At 39.0% G+C, this 14146-nt stretch overlaps 1 protein-coding gene and 1 pseudogene across 2 annotated transcripts in view; both read left to right on the forward strand.

Annotated features, from left to right (window-relative positions):
* DOK5 (docking protein 5) overlaps positions 1 to 14146 on the forward strand; it is a 150778-nt gene that overhangs the window by 17180 nt on the left and 119452 nt on the right. The gene's annotated exons all lie outside the window — the stretch shown is intronic.
* Positions 3616 to 4116, forward strand: LOC114238283 (60S ribosomal protein L21-like; annotated as a pseudogene).

A 14146-nucleotide genomic window follows, 5' to 3' on the forward strand; every position in this document is an offset into this window, starting at 1 on the left:
GATTGACAGTTTTACACATGGGATTAAAAAAGTTCTTTATCATACAGAAATAAATTTCTTAAGTTAAATCCGTTTGAGAGAGATGGATACAGGATAAACTGTGTGTGAAGCAGATTGGACATTTTACTGGTGTTTAACTTTGAAGCTTATTTTACAGAGATAGATGAAGTTGGATGTTTCAAAGATGAAAAAATCATTTTGTTAGACTAATTTCTCTAATATTAAAGAAGGGGTCAGCTCCCCACCAGTTAAGGTCATGCATTCTAGGGAATTTGTAATCGTGATTTTTAGATGGGTATTTAGGCATATGGAGTTAGAAATGAGCAGATTTTCATTTTATCTTGTAAAGGTTCAAACGGAGAAAGGCATTGGCATGTTAGTTGGAGAAACGACCAACAAGGAGAATATAAGTGTTATTAAAAGAATATTTCTCACTATTCCGTGATCTAGGCATGCAAGTGAAGATTATAGTAAATTTAAGGGATAACATATAAAAAGAATAATATCAATTCAAGTTTTGAAACCAGAGGGGAGAGAAAAGGACCAGAATGATTAGACATTCATGGTGTGAAGAGATTTGATATGAACTCGTTTGATCCCTGTATTTTGCTGATGGGGAAACTGAAGCCAGGAGCCATTTCATGACTTCTCTGAGGCTCTGGCCCCTCAGAAATCATATTTTTAAGCTACAATGTGGAATTATCCTGATATATTGTGAAGTGTGCAAAAAAGCAAGTGGCAGAAAAAAAAGAGGGATTTTGGCACAGATGTGTGCACATGAGTATTTCTGCACGGGAGTAGATGAAGGGCGGAATAGTTCTGGTCGTAACTCTTGGAAAGTAAGTGTGCTTTCCTCTAAGAAGTGGGACACTGGAGGTAAAGTGAGGTGGGTGGTCATTTGCTTCTTAAATTTTATGCTTTTTAATTTATTTATCTATCCATTTGTTTGTTTATGCACATTCATACCTTTTGTAGTGCAATAAAAATAGTATCACGACCCTAATTGGGCAGAGATGGAGCATAGCAGTTGGAAGATAAGACTTTTTTTTTAGTGAACTCATTTTACTTAAAATATATTGAAATTCATTCTCTGCATGACAAGGGCATATCCTCATATATTGTCTTGTCCTGAAAGACATGGTCCAGTAACATCACTGACCTTTTCTCTCCTATATCTCTTGGAACTTGGGAGAGGGACAGATTATGTTCATTCATATGTAAAGTCATCACATATGACTTTCACTGTATATTTTCTTTTGCAGGAGAGAAAGCTAGGCCACATGACTTTCTGCACCTTAACATAATCATTACGGCTTTGCCAAAAACGCTGTAAGACATCCTCACAATTCTAATGAAATATATTTTCCTGTAGTGATCACTATTAATGTTTTAATTAGGAGCATTGAGAGCTCAGGTTTTCAGCAACATCTCACGGTCATAAATTGGAGGATTAAGTGGTCTTTTTACATATCATATTAAGTTTATCAAGGGAACAACAACTCTAGTTTGTCAAGAGAGAAAGATGGTATTTGGATTCTATACTTAAATACGTAAACATGGCAGCTTCATCAGTGAGAGTGTGGTTGGACTGGACAAAGGGGAGAAGAAAGTTGGGTCAGATTTTCAGAACAAATCAAACTGATTTGGAATTTCAATATATCTTGATAATTTGTTCACTTCCAATTTTCTGTGCCATTTTACAAATGTTGATGTCCACTCTATGTAGCAAAATTACATCCAATATTTCAGACCCATGGTCTGGGTGAACCATTTAATTTGTATAACCCAAGTCCTTTGTTTAGGACAATAATAGAATGCAGGGAAGGAGAGAGAGAATCTTGTCCCTTTGAGCTGGTTTTATAAAGGTTTGTTTCCAAAAGCTATTGAATAGTATTTTTGTAGGTTTTGGCCCTACAGCCAAATAAAGATTTTTCTGTGGAAGCATAATGCCATCTAATTACCATGTCAGTGTGGTTGGTTGTAATTTGGACGTAGAAATGTAGAAATATTGATAGAAATTATTGTGAGCTCTATGAATCAATATACTGAATTTGGACCTAACAGTAGTAGGACACTTAATAATAACTAGTGCCATTAGGATTTAATAATAGTAGGACACTTAATAATAGTTGGTGCCACTAGGCAAAACATTATATACGTGTACAGGGGAATTAGTTACTACTTGTGATGCCATTTTATAGATGAACAGAGTAAAGGTCAGAACAGTGGCATAGCTTGTTCAAGGTCATGTGGCCGAGCAAGATGAACCTGGAATTGAGCTTGGCATTTCCTTAACTCTTAATTTAACTCTTGGAACAACATTTACTCTCTTTGGAGGGAGAGTGAAGATTCTTAAGTGCCATGCTAGATTTTCTGCATTCATCATCTTTCTGGGTCTCTGTAAGGCACATGTTGTTAGCTTCATTTAAAGTTTCAGGAAACTCAAGATCAAAGAAGTCAGAAGTTGTCCAGAATCACAGAAATGGTCAACGACCAAGCAGAATCTGAACTCCTAGCTGTGGTCCCACCGTCCATGCTAGTCCTGTTATTTATACCAACACGGATGCAGTGAACCCAGAATGTTGGTCCATTTCATCAGGATGTCGTAGGGATGAGAAAGTGTGTTGAATCACGCATCACCCGCAGAGACTGCTTCTGGGATCTTCTGCTCCTGCTACAGTTACTATAGTACCGTTGAGTCAATATTAGTGGAATGATTGTTAAGTGGGAGGAGTCACCACTTCCATTGTCTCTGGCCAGTTTGAAAGGACCTCTCTAGCATTGGTAAAATTAAGGCACAGAGAGATGAAATAATTTACCAAGGTCACACAGACAAGACACCCACATCTGTTTCTATGATTAACCACACTACTTGACTAAATATACAGCATAATGGTCAAATCTGGGTTTGAATTCAGTCTCAAACCTTTAAGATGTACTGACATTGTCCTCATTTTACAGGTGAAGGATTTAGGCTTACAGGGAATGCATAATCTACTCAAGGTTGCCCTACTAGTACCAGGAAAAGCAAGAGGTTCAGACCTATGCCTTTCTCTGCTTAATCTTTACAATACTAATGCAGGTCTCTAGATCCAGTCCTCGTAATTTTAATATTGGTAACAGGACTAGCTAAATGCTTTGAGTTACTACTGTAAGACTGCCTCTTTTAGATATTTTTAGATATTTTCTTGAACTACTTTTTACCTGATGCTCTGAAAATAAGAAACATGGAAGTTGCTAGTAAGGAAAAGACTAAGAAATGGATTTGAAGGAAACCAAAGTGAATGTCATGCAACTGACTTGAAAACCAATGACAGGAGATTGCAGCTAGGTGTCTGAGCACTCTTTATGAGTTTATTCATTCCTTTAGAAAAGTAGACTAATAGTCTAAAGCTAGGGTTCCATATATAGAATCTTTAGAAGAATTTTAATAACCAAGATCATCTCATTCAATATAGTAAACTAAATTTGAACACTGGACACAAAACGAATAGGAAAGAGCACATTGATGTCAATGAATGTTTTTCCTCTTTTTATTGTTATAGTTTTGCAAGGTTTTCCAATATTTTTCCCAGTAATAAAATTATAGAGCCCTTTCGGCCAGAACCGCCATCTTCCAGTAATTCGCCAAAATGACCAACACAAAAGGAAAGAGGAGGGGCACCCGCTATATGTTCTCTAGGCCTTTTAGAAAACATGAAGTTGTTCCTTTGGCCACATACATGCGAATCTACAAGAAGGGTGGTATTGTCGATATCAAGGGAACGGGCACTGTTCAAAAAGGAATGCCCCAGAAATGTTACCATGGCAAAACTGGAAGAGTCTACAGTATTACCCATCGTGCTGTTGGCATCGTTGTAAACAAAACAAGTTAAGGGCAAGATTCTTGCCAAGAGAATTAATGTGCATATCGAGCATATTACGCACTCTAAGAGCCGAGATTGCTTCCTGAAACGGGTGAAGGAAAATGATCAGGAAAAGAAGGAAGCCAAAGAGAAAGGTGCTTGGGTTCAACTGAAGCGCCAGCCTGCTCCACCCACAGAAGCGCACCTCGTGAGAACCAGTGGAAAGGAGCCTGAACTGTTGGAGCCCATTTCCTGTGAATTCATGGCCTGATGGGTGTAAAGAAAAGACCTGGAGGATACAAATGTCTCTCTTGAGTAGAAGTGTTGTGTCCCCTCCCCCAAAGAACTATTTAAAGCACATTTTGTGTCCGAATTCAGTGAGTGATGTCTTTACTTTTCAAATTTAGTGGTTTTTCTTCCTGAAGGATGTGAGGTAGTTTGTTGTGCAATATACTCCATTGGTTAATAAACTGCTAGATATTATTTATTAAAAAATTACATAAACCTAATACCCCCATACAAAGTTGTTATTATAGTATATCTCATTCCATTTTCCCCCCATGCTTCTAAAATTTCACATGGTTGCTATTATTATATATTTACAATGTCATGTCCTGTGTATGTTTTAAAATGTATTGCGTTATACACATTTTCTCAAATAATTACATAATCTTTCAAACCATAATTTTAAAGTCTATGATACTCTGTTGAGTAGGTACATGATTACTTGATAGTTAAAACAGTTAAACTGTTTCAAATTCAAATAATGCCCAGGCCTATAACTTTGACCATGTAAAGGACTGTTCCCTAATAATCAATGTGATTATGAGGCTAGAGAGTTTGAATATTTTTATGACCCTTGATATGCATCGCAAATTAACTTGCCCAAGATCCACAGCAATTTACATTGCTGTCAGCAATGTGTGAAGGGACAAAGTCCAGTTTTTAAGATGAGAAATCTAGCAGCCTGCCACAGATGATGCTGACATTCTATTTGTTTTGCAGTCTTCCCTTCCCTGGTCATAGAACTTGGCTTGGGATCCTGAACTGAGTAATAAAATAAAGTCATACCTGCAGTCCTCAGTGTAAGTTTCCACCCTTAGCATGAAGATATATACAGTATTTTGACTAATGACTTCCATCATTTAGACACTCTGGAAATTCTTTAGCTCAGTTAGGAATTTCATTATAACCAGAGAAAAATTAAATATGCTATTTGCAATGGTGAGCTATGCTGTCTCCAGCCCATTAAGAAACTACTGCCAAATGGGTTCAATGACCATTTTGATTTCATTTGTTCCAAAACTGGAAAGAGGACCCATGATATCTGTTTCTGAATTTTGAGCAAATTTTAGTTCCTCAGCTAATACTCTGAATGCAATTTACTTCTTATACTTGCTGACAGCAGAGGGCATTGGATTTGGTTTTGTGGCTTATGCCCTTTATTAATTATACTCCATCGATAAAGCGATTTACATGTCCTATGAAGCTGGGAAAGTTAATAAAGAAAGAGTGTGGGGCTTCCCTGGTGGCGCAGTGGTTGAGAATCTGCCTGCTAATGCAGGGGACACGGGTTCGAGCCCTGGTCTGGGAAGATCCCACATGCCACGGAGCAGCTGGGCCCGTGAGCCACAATTGCTGAGCCTGCGCGTCTGGAGCCTGTGCCCCGCGACGGGAGGGGCCGCGATAGAGAAAGGCCCGCGCACCGCGATGAAGAGCGGTCCCCGCACCGCGATGAAGAGTGGCCCCCGCTTGCCGCAACTGGAGAAAGCCCTCGCACGAACTGAAGACCCAACACAGCCAAAAATGAATAAATAAATAAATAAATAAATAAATAAGAAAATCCTTTAAAAAAAAAAAAAAAAAAAAGAAAGAGTGTGTTCTTTCTAGTGAGTTCTGTCCTGAGTGAATGTGCACCTCTGGTAATTCGTGGTATATGCGTGGCTCTATCAGAAACCACATCAGCAATTGAGACCTATTACATCAGTGACCTAATCATTCTTCTAGTTTAAAATATTTAATGAACATACATTCATTTGCGGCTCCATGAATTCCACACATGCATTCACTTATTTAACACCTTTTTATTTAGTGCCTACTATGTGTAAGGCTCAGTTCTCGGTACTAACAGATAAATGGTGAATCAAAGGAAACTGGAAAATATATTAATGATAAATGTACTCATTTAACCCATAATTAATATTACTATAATAATTTTATATATGATATTAAAAATATAATATTTTTAATGTTAAATTATATGCTATTTAAAAATTTTATAGGTATTCACAAGGCTCAAAATTCCAGAATTAAAACTAAAAAAATGTACACATCAAAAATTCTCTCATCCCTTTCCCCAAATTTATCCAAATAGGCAATTAATGTCATAGTTTCTTATGGTTTTTATTTTTTCAGCTGTATTTCAGGCATATATCAACATATACATATATGCATATGTAGATAAGCTTATATATATGTTATTTTGTATACTCCTTTTTCCCCACATATATGGTGTACGTACTATATATATTATTCTGCACCTACCTTGTGTTACTTAATAAATTTGGAAATCTCTCCTCATCATTACTTAAAGATCAGTCTCATTTCTTTTTTTTTTTTCTGGTGCATAGTATCCCATTGTGTTAAATATTCTATTAATTTGGAATTCTTAAGTTTATTATCTCCTTTTTTATTATTATAAATAGTACTGCAAATAAAATTTTTATACATAAGTTTTATTCCTTTAGATCTTTTTTCTTGATAAGTGAAATTGCACATTAAAAGTGGGACAGTTTTTCTGGCTGTTGAAAAATGTTTTTCAAATTATAACCTGGAAGTATTGATCCACAGTATGTATGGAATACTATATTTTGTGTAAAAAAGGAGGGAGATAAGGCTGTATATTTACATTTGTGTGTATATGCTAGCATTTGCATAAGAAACTAATGAATGTAGTTGCAAATAGGTGACAGGGACTGGTTCAGGGGATATAAAACAGATAGGGAGGCTAATCAATATATACAACTGAAATTTTGAATTTTGAACCATGTGAATGTATCACTTTTAACAATAGTAAAATTTCAATTTTAATTAAAAATAATAAAAATTCAATTTTAACTATAAAGTTAAAAAGTGAAGTGTAATTCTCTGTTATATTGTCATTTTCAATCTATGAATATGAATGGCTTTTTTTTTTTTTTAATACTGGGGTATCCAAAAACAGTACCATTAAGTGAAATATATCACAAAGTACAGTTGGTCATGGAACTTGTTTATTGATAGGATCTAATTTATAGGTTTGCTGCTTTTATCCCTAACTCTTTTTTAAAAAAAAATTTATTAGATTATAGTTGATTTACAATATTGTGTTACTTTCTGCTGTACAGCAAAGTGAATCAGTTATACATACACATATATCCACTCTTTTTAGATTCTTTTGCCATATAGGTCATTACAGAGTACTGAGTAGAGTTCCCTGTGCTATACAGTAGGTCCTTATTAGTTATCTATTTTATATATAGTAGTGTGTATATGTCAATCCCAATCTCCCAATTATCCCTTCCCCTCTCCCTCCTGGCCTAACTCTTAAAAAGAAGGGAAAAATAATAGGGTGTTTCCAAATCATCAGTCATTCACACACCCCTTCCACAACCTTTGTCATAGCTATGGACCACTTTTACTGTTATTCACTTACTAGTTTTCCTTTAAAATGAGTTATTTTCTTTATGTGGAAATTTTATAGAACTGCCATTCATGAAGAAAACCAATATCATTTTCCATAAGAGAAGCTATATTAGCGGGGGCATTATCAGAGAAGCAGAACCACTAGGAGATATTTCATCAGGAATTTATTTTCAGGATTAGTTCTTACAGAATTGTGGGAGCTGGTTTACAGAGTAGGTGTGCCCGATGCTGGAGCCTGACATCAGCAGCGAAGACGGACGTGACGTGGGGGAAACAGAGACAAACTGGAAGCCAGGTGGCTGGGATGGAAGCCTCTGATTGGCAAAGTCTCCAGTCCACCATCTTCAGCAACGAGGGCGTCCTGCAAGGAGGAAATGAGAAGGTGGCACCCATCATCACGGAGCTAGACAGACACTTGGCCCAGGTTTCTGAGGGGCTTAAGGAGGATCTGGCAGGAGCTGAAGAAGCTGCAGTGCAGCTGTTTCCTCACGCCCACCAGGTGAACCTCAGATCTCAGACAATGTACATGAGCAGCGCCCTGCGCTGAGCTTCCAAAGTGTAGAAATAACGTGGTGCGGCTTCACTTCCTCCGTCCAGATCTTGTGGTCTACACTAACTCTGACTGGTGGAGGAAAGGCAATTCTTTGAAAAGTTATTTCTCGCTTAACTGGGTTGGCATAATATGAATCCACCAGAAAAGTAAATACAATAAAAGTAAGTGGGGAAGGGGAGGGTGGGACAAATTGGGAGATTAGGTTTGACATAAATACACTACCATGTGTAAAATAGATAGCTAGTGGGAACCTGCTGTATAGCACAAGGAGCTCAGCTAGGTGCCCTGTGACGACCTAGATGGGTGGGATGGGAGGGAGTGAGAGGGAGGTCCAAGAGAGAGGGGATATAAGTATACATATGGCTGATTCACTTCACTGTACAGCAGAAACTAACACAACATTGTAAAGCAATTATACTCCAATAAAAAAAAAAGTAAATACAATAAAAACCAAACAATATTATTGAATTCTAACTAGACACATCACTCCATGAAGGCACTGATCCTGAGGCTTTCTCTTTGTTGAAAAGGAAGATGAGCAAGTTTTAGAGACCTTTTAGAATCATTACTACCAACTGACTGGAATGTTCTCCATGACTCATTCAGAAGGACTGAAAAGACAACATGAGTATCTTTCTCACTGTGAGGTTCCACGTTGTTTAGTTCCTTTCCCAATATAATTTCTCCCAATCCTCTCATGATTTAAGGAATACATGGTGGTGAATGGAGATGGTGTCATGCTTTGCATGCTCTTCTCTCCATTTCTACTTCTTAAGTGAAGGTAACGGCAACGGGGAGGACAATATGGTAGACAGGAGGGAAAAGAGCAAGGCCAGATGTGATTTTATCATCTGCAGACCCAGCTCATTGAAGCCCTGTCACACATCAAGGGCAAGGATTATCTGCATCAAAGCCTTGTTGGCTTTTGAGGTGGTGGGCGAGAAACAAGCACAGCCTGGCTCTGATCTCAGAGGGTTTGGTGGTCTTCCTGGTACTCAGTGGGGAATGTGGGGTGGCTGAAGAAACCTCACGACTGAGTCTCTGAGGCACCTCCTTTGTAAGTGTGGATGGAAGCAGCCAGGGGCTGGCTTCTCACTGAGATGCTTCCACTTCTTATTTGTCCCATTGGTGTCTCTCAGGTCTTTCTTGGTTTCCCAGCATCCTTGAATACCCCTCGCCTGACTGCACAGGTTCTAATCGGTTCTGCAGTTGACCAGCTAAGTGATCTTGGGCAAGTCACTTAAAAGTCCTGATAAATTAGGGATATTATACTTTCCAAATCATTGGGCAGTTGTGAGATTTAAATCAGGGGTTGGTAAACAGCGAATCCACGGGGCAAACATGCCATTTCCTCTTCCCTATTTTTGCAAGTACACTTTTATTGGAGCACTGCCATGCCTGTTTGTTTATGTATCGTCTGTGGCTGCTTTCACCGAACACAGCAGAGTTGAGTAATTGTGACAGAGAGAGACCTTTTGGCCCACAGAGCCTAAGATATTTACTGAGGAAGAGCACCGACCCCTCGATTAAATAAGTTCGTACATATAAGTTCAATTCAAATGCTTACTGGCTACTATGTTTAGGTATTGGGCATACAAGAGGGAAGATACGCAGACAAAGACCTCTACCCTCACGGAGCTTACAGTCTAGAGAAGGTGTCAGACTAAGCATAAAAACAAGGTGAACTATATGTCAAGTGGTGATCAGTGCTATGGAGAGAAAATCAGGAAAGGGAGAGAAAGAGTGTGTGTGTGTGTGTGTGCATGTGTTTGTGTGTGTGTGTGTGTGTGTGTGTGTGTGTATACGGCGTAAGTTGCAATTTTAACTGGGGTGGTCAGGAAAGAAAGAGTATCGTTTATGCAATGAATGGAAGGAGGTGGGGAATGGAGCTGTGTGGACACATGAGGAGGAATGTTCCAGGTGAAGGAACAGCAGGGCAAAAGGACAAAAGCTCTGAGGTAGGAGTGTGTTGGGAGGGTTCTAAGACGAGCAAGGAGGCCAGTGTACCTGAAGCAGAGTGAGTAGCAGGAGAGGGGTAGAAGATAAGGTCAGTGATGTTAGACTTCTTTGGCCAACGCAAGGATGTTGCATTGTGTTCTGAGCATGAGAGAGGGAAGACACTAGACAGTGGCGGGCTGGAGAATGGTGTGCATTGGGTTACATTTTATTTTATTTTTATTTATTTTTTAATTTTTTGGCCACACCGCTTGGCATGTGGGATCCTAGTTCCCCGACTAGGGATCGAACCTGCGTCCCCTGCCTTGGAAGCACAGAGTCTTTCTTAACCGCTGGACCACCAGGGAAGTCCCTGGGTTACATTTTAAAAGCATCACTCTGGCTGTCTGCAGAGGGTGCCAGCAGGAGCCAGGAGTTCACGTGGCAGCTGTTGCAGTGCTCTGGGCGCTTGGACCAAGTTTATAGCTGTGGAGGTGGTGAGAAGCAATCAGGTTCTGGACCTATTGTAAAAATAACAATAGGAGGATTTCCTAACAGACTAGAAATGCACCGGGGGAAAAAAAGTCAGGGATGACTTCAATACTTTGATTTGGTCACTGGAAGAATGAGATTATCATTAACTGAAATGTGGGAAAATAGGCGATAGGGCAAGTTTGGAGCAAAGATTAAGAATTCAGAATTGAACATGTTAATTTTGAGATGTCTATTAGAGACCCAGGTGGGACTATAAATGCTTAGAATAACGCCTGCCACATAGTAATAACCGATAAATGTTAACTGTTATGTATAATATATATAAACTTAATATAAAATTATATATGTATATAAATACCTACTATGTGTCAGCATTAGAGAAACAACAATGATTGTGTTCCCATCCCTGTCCTCATGGTGCTGGGTGGGGCGACAGATAAATCCTCGGAGATTATATGTGAGATCACTGGTCTGGGGCATTGCAGCTTTGGGGGAATCACACAGACTCTGCCTGGGCCCAAATCATGATTTCTCTGAAATTAGTCACTTGCAGTTTACTTAATCTCTCCATGTCCTCGTCCTCATCTATAAAATAGAGATATCAACTTTATTTTTCATAATGCATCTAAGTGCTCAGTAAACACTATCTTAGGACAAAAGGTGCTGTAAAATTATTCATTCGTTTCACAAATACTTGTTGAGTATTCACCATGTGCCAGGAGCTTGCATGGCATTGATGGTATAATGTGAATAGGACAGATGAAGACCCCACCTTTAAGGAGATCCTAGGGAGGCTGAGGTGGGGAACAGACAGCAAATAAATGAAAATGGTAGGTCAAGCTAAAAATTACACGGAAAATTTAAAAAATGTATGTTCTAGAGCTACACTGTCCAATAGAAATATAAAGCAAGACATATGTGTGAGCCAGACGTGCAATTTTAAATTTTCTAGAAGGCATGTTGAAAAAGTGCAATGAAACAGGTGCAGTTAACTTTAATAATTTGTTTAATCCAATATATCGAAAAGGTTATTTTAACATATAATAAGTATAAAGAAATTAGTAAGACATTTTACATTCTTTTTTCTACTAAGTCTTCAAAATCTGGCATTTGATTTATTAGAGCATATTTCCATTTGGTCTAGTCACATTTCAAGTGCTTGAAAGCTACTTGAGGCCAATGGCTGCTGTGTTGGAGAGCACAGGGCTTTAGAGTGACTGGGTGTCTGCTTTAGATTGAGTGGTCAGGGAAAGCTGAGACCTGTGACAAGAAGGATCAGCCGTGTGGAGATCTGGGGGAAGCCCTTCAGTGTAGAAGACAGAACCAGGCAAAGAGCCTAGGTCGAGAATGAGCTTCCTGTGGTAATTGAGAACAGATCAGTGAAGTCAGTGGGGCCAGAGCCCAGAGGACAAAGGGGATAGACATATGAGGTTGGAGAGCTACATGGGGCCAGATCTTGTAGGAATTCAGAGTCCGTAGTGAGGAGTGTGGATGAATTCTAAGTGTGCTGAGAATCATTGAAAAGGTTTAAGTAAGAAGCGATATGATTAAGCTATTGCTGGCTGCCATGGTGAGAGATGAAAGTGGAATATTAAGAGGCAAGAGTGGAAGTAGAATAGAATGCTCCTGTTGGAGAATGGAAGTCATTGGAGATATATCTAGTCCAGCTTTGGAAGGTCCAGGATGACTTGGAGGAAGTATGTCATAAAGAGGGCTTGTCTAGGCAAAGTCGGGGATTGTAAGACACAGACAGTGTTTTAGACCCATAGTCTTTGAACTTTTTTGATTACATAATTCGTTCAATTAAAAAAAGCAAATCCTAATATTTTAATATTTATTCCTTCTACATGTGTTCTATTTTCAATCCATATACTATGGTATTATATTTTAGAAAAACTTTTCGTATTTATTCCAGACATACATAAGTAAATACAAGTTTTAAAATGTTTTCCTTCACTTCACTGCACTCTGTTTTGGAAATGATTGTTCTAGACAAAGGGAATTGCACAGGCAAAGGCCTGAAGATATAACAAAGCATGAGCCAGGGAATGGCAGTAGCTCAGCACATCTGGAGGGAAGAGTGTAAGTAGGGAGGTGGATGGGACGACGGTGAGGAAGTGTTCAGAGCTGTTTCTGGAGAGCTGTGCAAGGGCTAGGTCATGAAGAGCTTATATGCTGTGGGAATGATTTTGATAGATAATCTAAATACCTCTATGACCGGAGGCTGTTGGTGGGTTTTAAGCTCGAGAGGGTATCTAGCATTTTGGTGAGCACTTTACCTTCATTTTCTCATTTCATTTGTCTTTAACAGGTGCAACGCAAGAGCAAGTGGAAGGGTTTAAAGCAAGGTGGTGACAAGAACATTGATTATTAATTAGAATATTCTCCTTTCTCTCCCCTCCACTTTCTCTAATTAAATTCTGTAAGTTGAACTCATGCTGGTAAAGACCATAGCCTTGATCACAGAGAGAATTTTCATTCCAGGGCAGACTGCATGCCAGCTCACCCTGACCCCTGCCTCCATGGCTGCAGAAGAAAAATGCTGCCTGCGGGCTAATACAATAAAAACTGTCCAGTTCTACCAAGACGTAGAAATGTCCATCGGAAGCTTTCAGACAAGAGTATGGAAGTTTTTAAAAATACTGATTTACATTTCCTTTTATTTACATTCTTTGCTTACACAAAATTTCCTGGAAATGATTTTACTCTAAGAAGCAGAACTATTCCTTTTCCTTTGCTGGCAGGTTCTCTTTTCTGCCTTCCTTGATGAGGCAGGCTGGTGTGAAAGGGGCTGCTTCTCTATCCACAAATGCTCAGTAATTAACAGTCATACTTTATGCCTAATCCTAAAATGTATGTACGTGAAATAACATAACATTTTTAAAAAGTGTATTTTAAACTTCGTACTTGTACAATTTTCAGCTTCTGAGTAGAATTAAAGGGAGAATAAGCCCTTTCATGTTAAGTTTCTGGTCATGGCGAAGAGAGGTGTTTTATTGCTAATCTATTTAAACCACAGCCAGAGATGTATACTCAGAAAATCACTTTATCATAATGACTAATTGGAAAAACGGACAATGCTGTTGGAACATTGAGAGAGATAGCATTCGGGCTTTCAAAGTGGGTACAGCATAGGATCCCATGGCCAGGTTTAAGAGAGAACATTTCTCCTTCCTGATCTGCAGGAATCCAGTTAGCCCATTCCCCTTCTGCTTTGCTCTAGTTCATTTACATTGCCCCAGGTTGTGCTGGATTGAAAGGCTGCCTGGCTTTGTGTGATCCCTGGGCCAGAATTACTCTCCCTGCTTGGCCATTGGGAGCACACTGCTCCCCCCCCGCCACCCGCCAAATTCATCCACTTGATTTCACTTCTGGGATTCTGGAGTTGAAAGAGCAGCCTGTTGCAATGGGAATGAGCCAGAGGGCAAGGCTGGCTTGATCACCATTGTCTGGCCATGGTGTTCAACGTGACAACACAGAATAACAGCATTTGTGTCTGAGGATGGTCAGGGCCACCAGACTCCAACAACAACAGCAATGGTAATAGCTACCATTTAATGGGTATTTTCTTTTTCCTTTTTTAAATTGAAGTATAGTTGACTTACAATATTGTATTATCAATAGTTTTGGGTGT

This window comes from Balaenoptera acutorostrata, chromosome 15 (genome assembly GCF_949987535.1).
Source record: "Balaenoptera acutorostrata chromosome 15, mBalAcu1.1, whole genome shotgun sequence".
NCBI classification, from domain to species: domain Eukaryota; kingdom Metazoa; phylum Chordata; class Mammalia; order Artiodactyla; family Balaenopteridae; genus Balaenoptera; species Balaenoptera acutorostrata.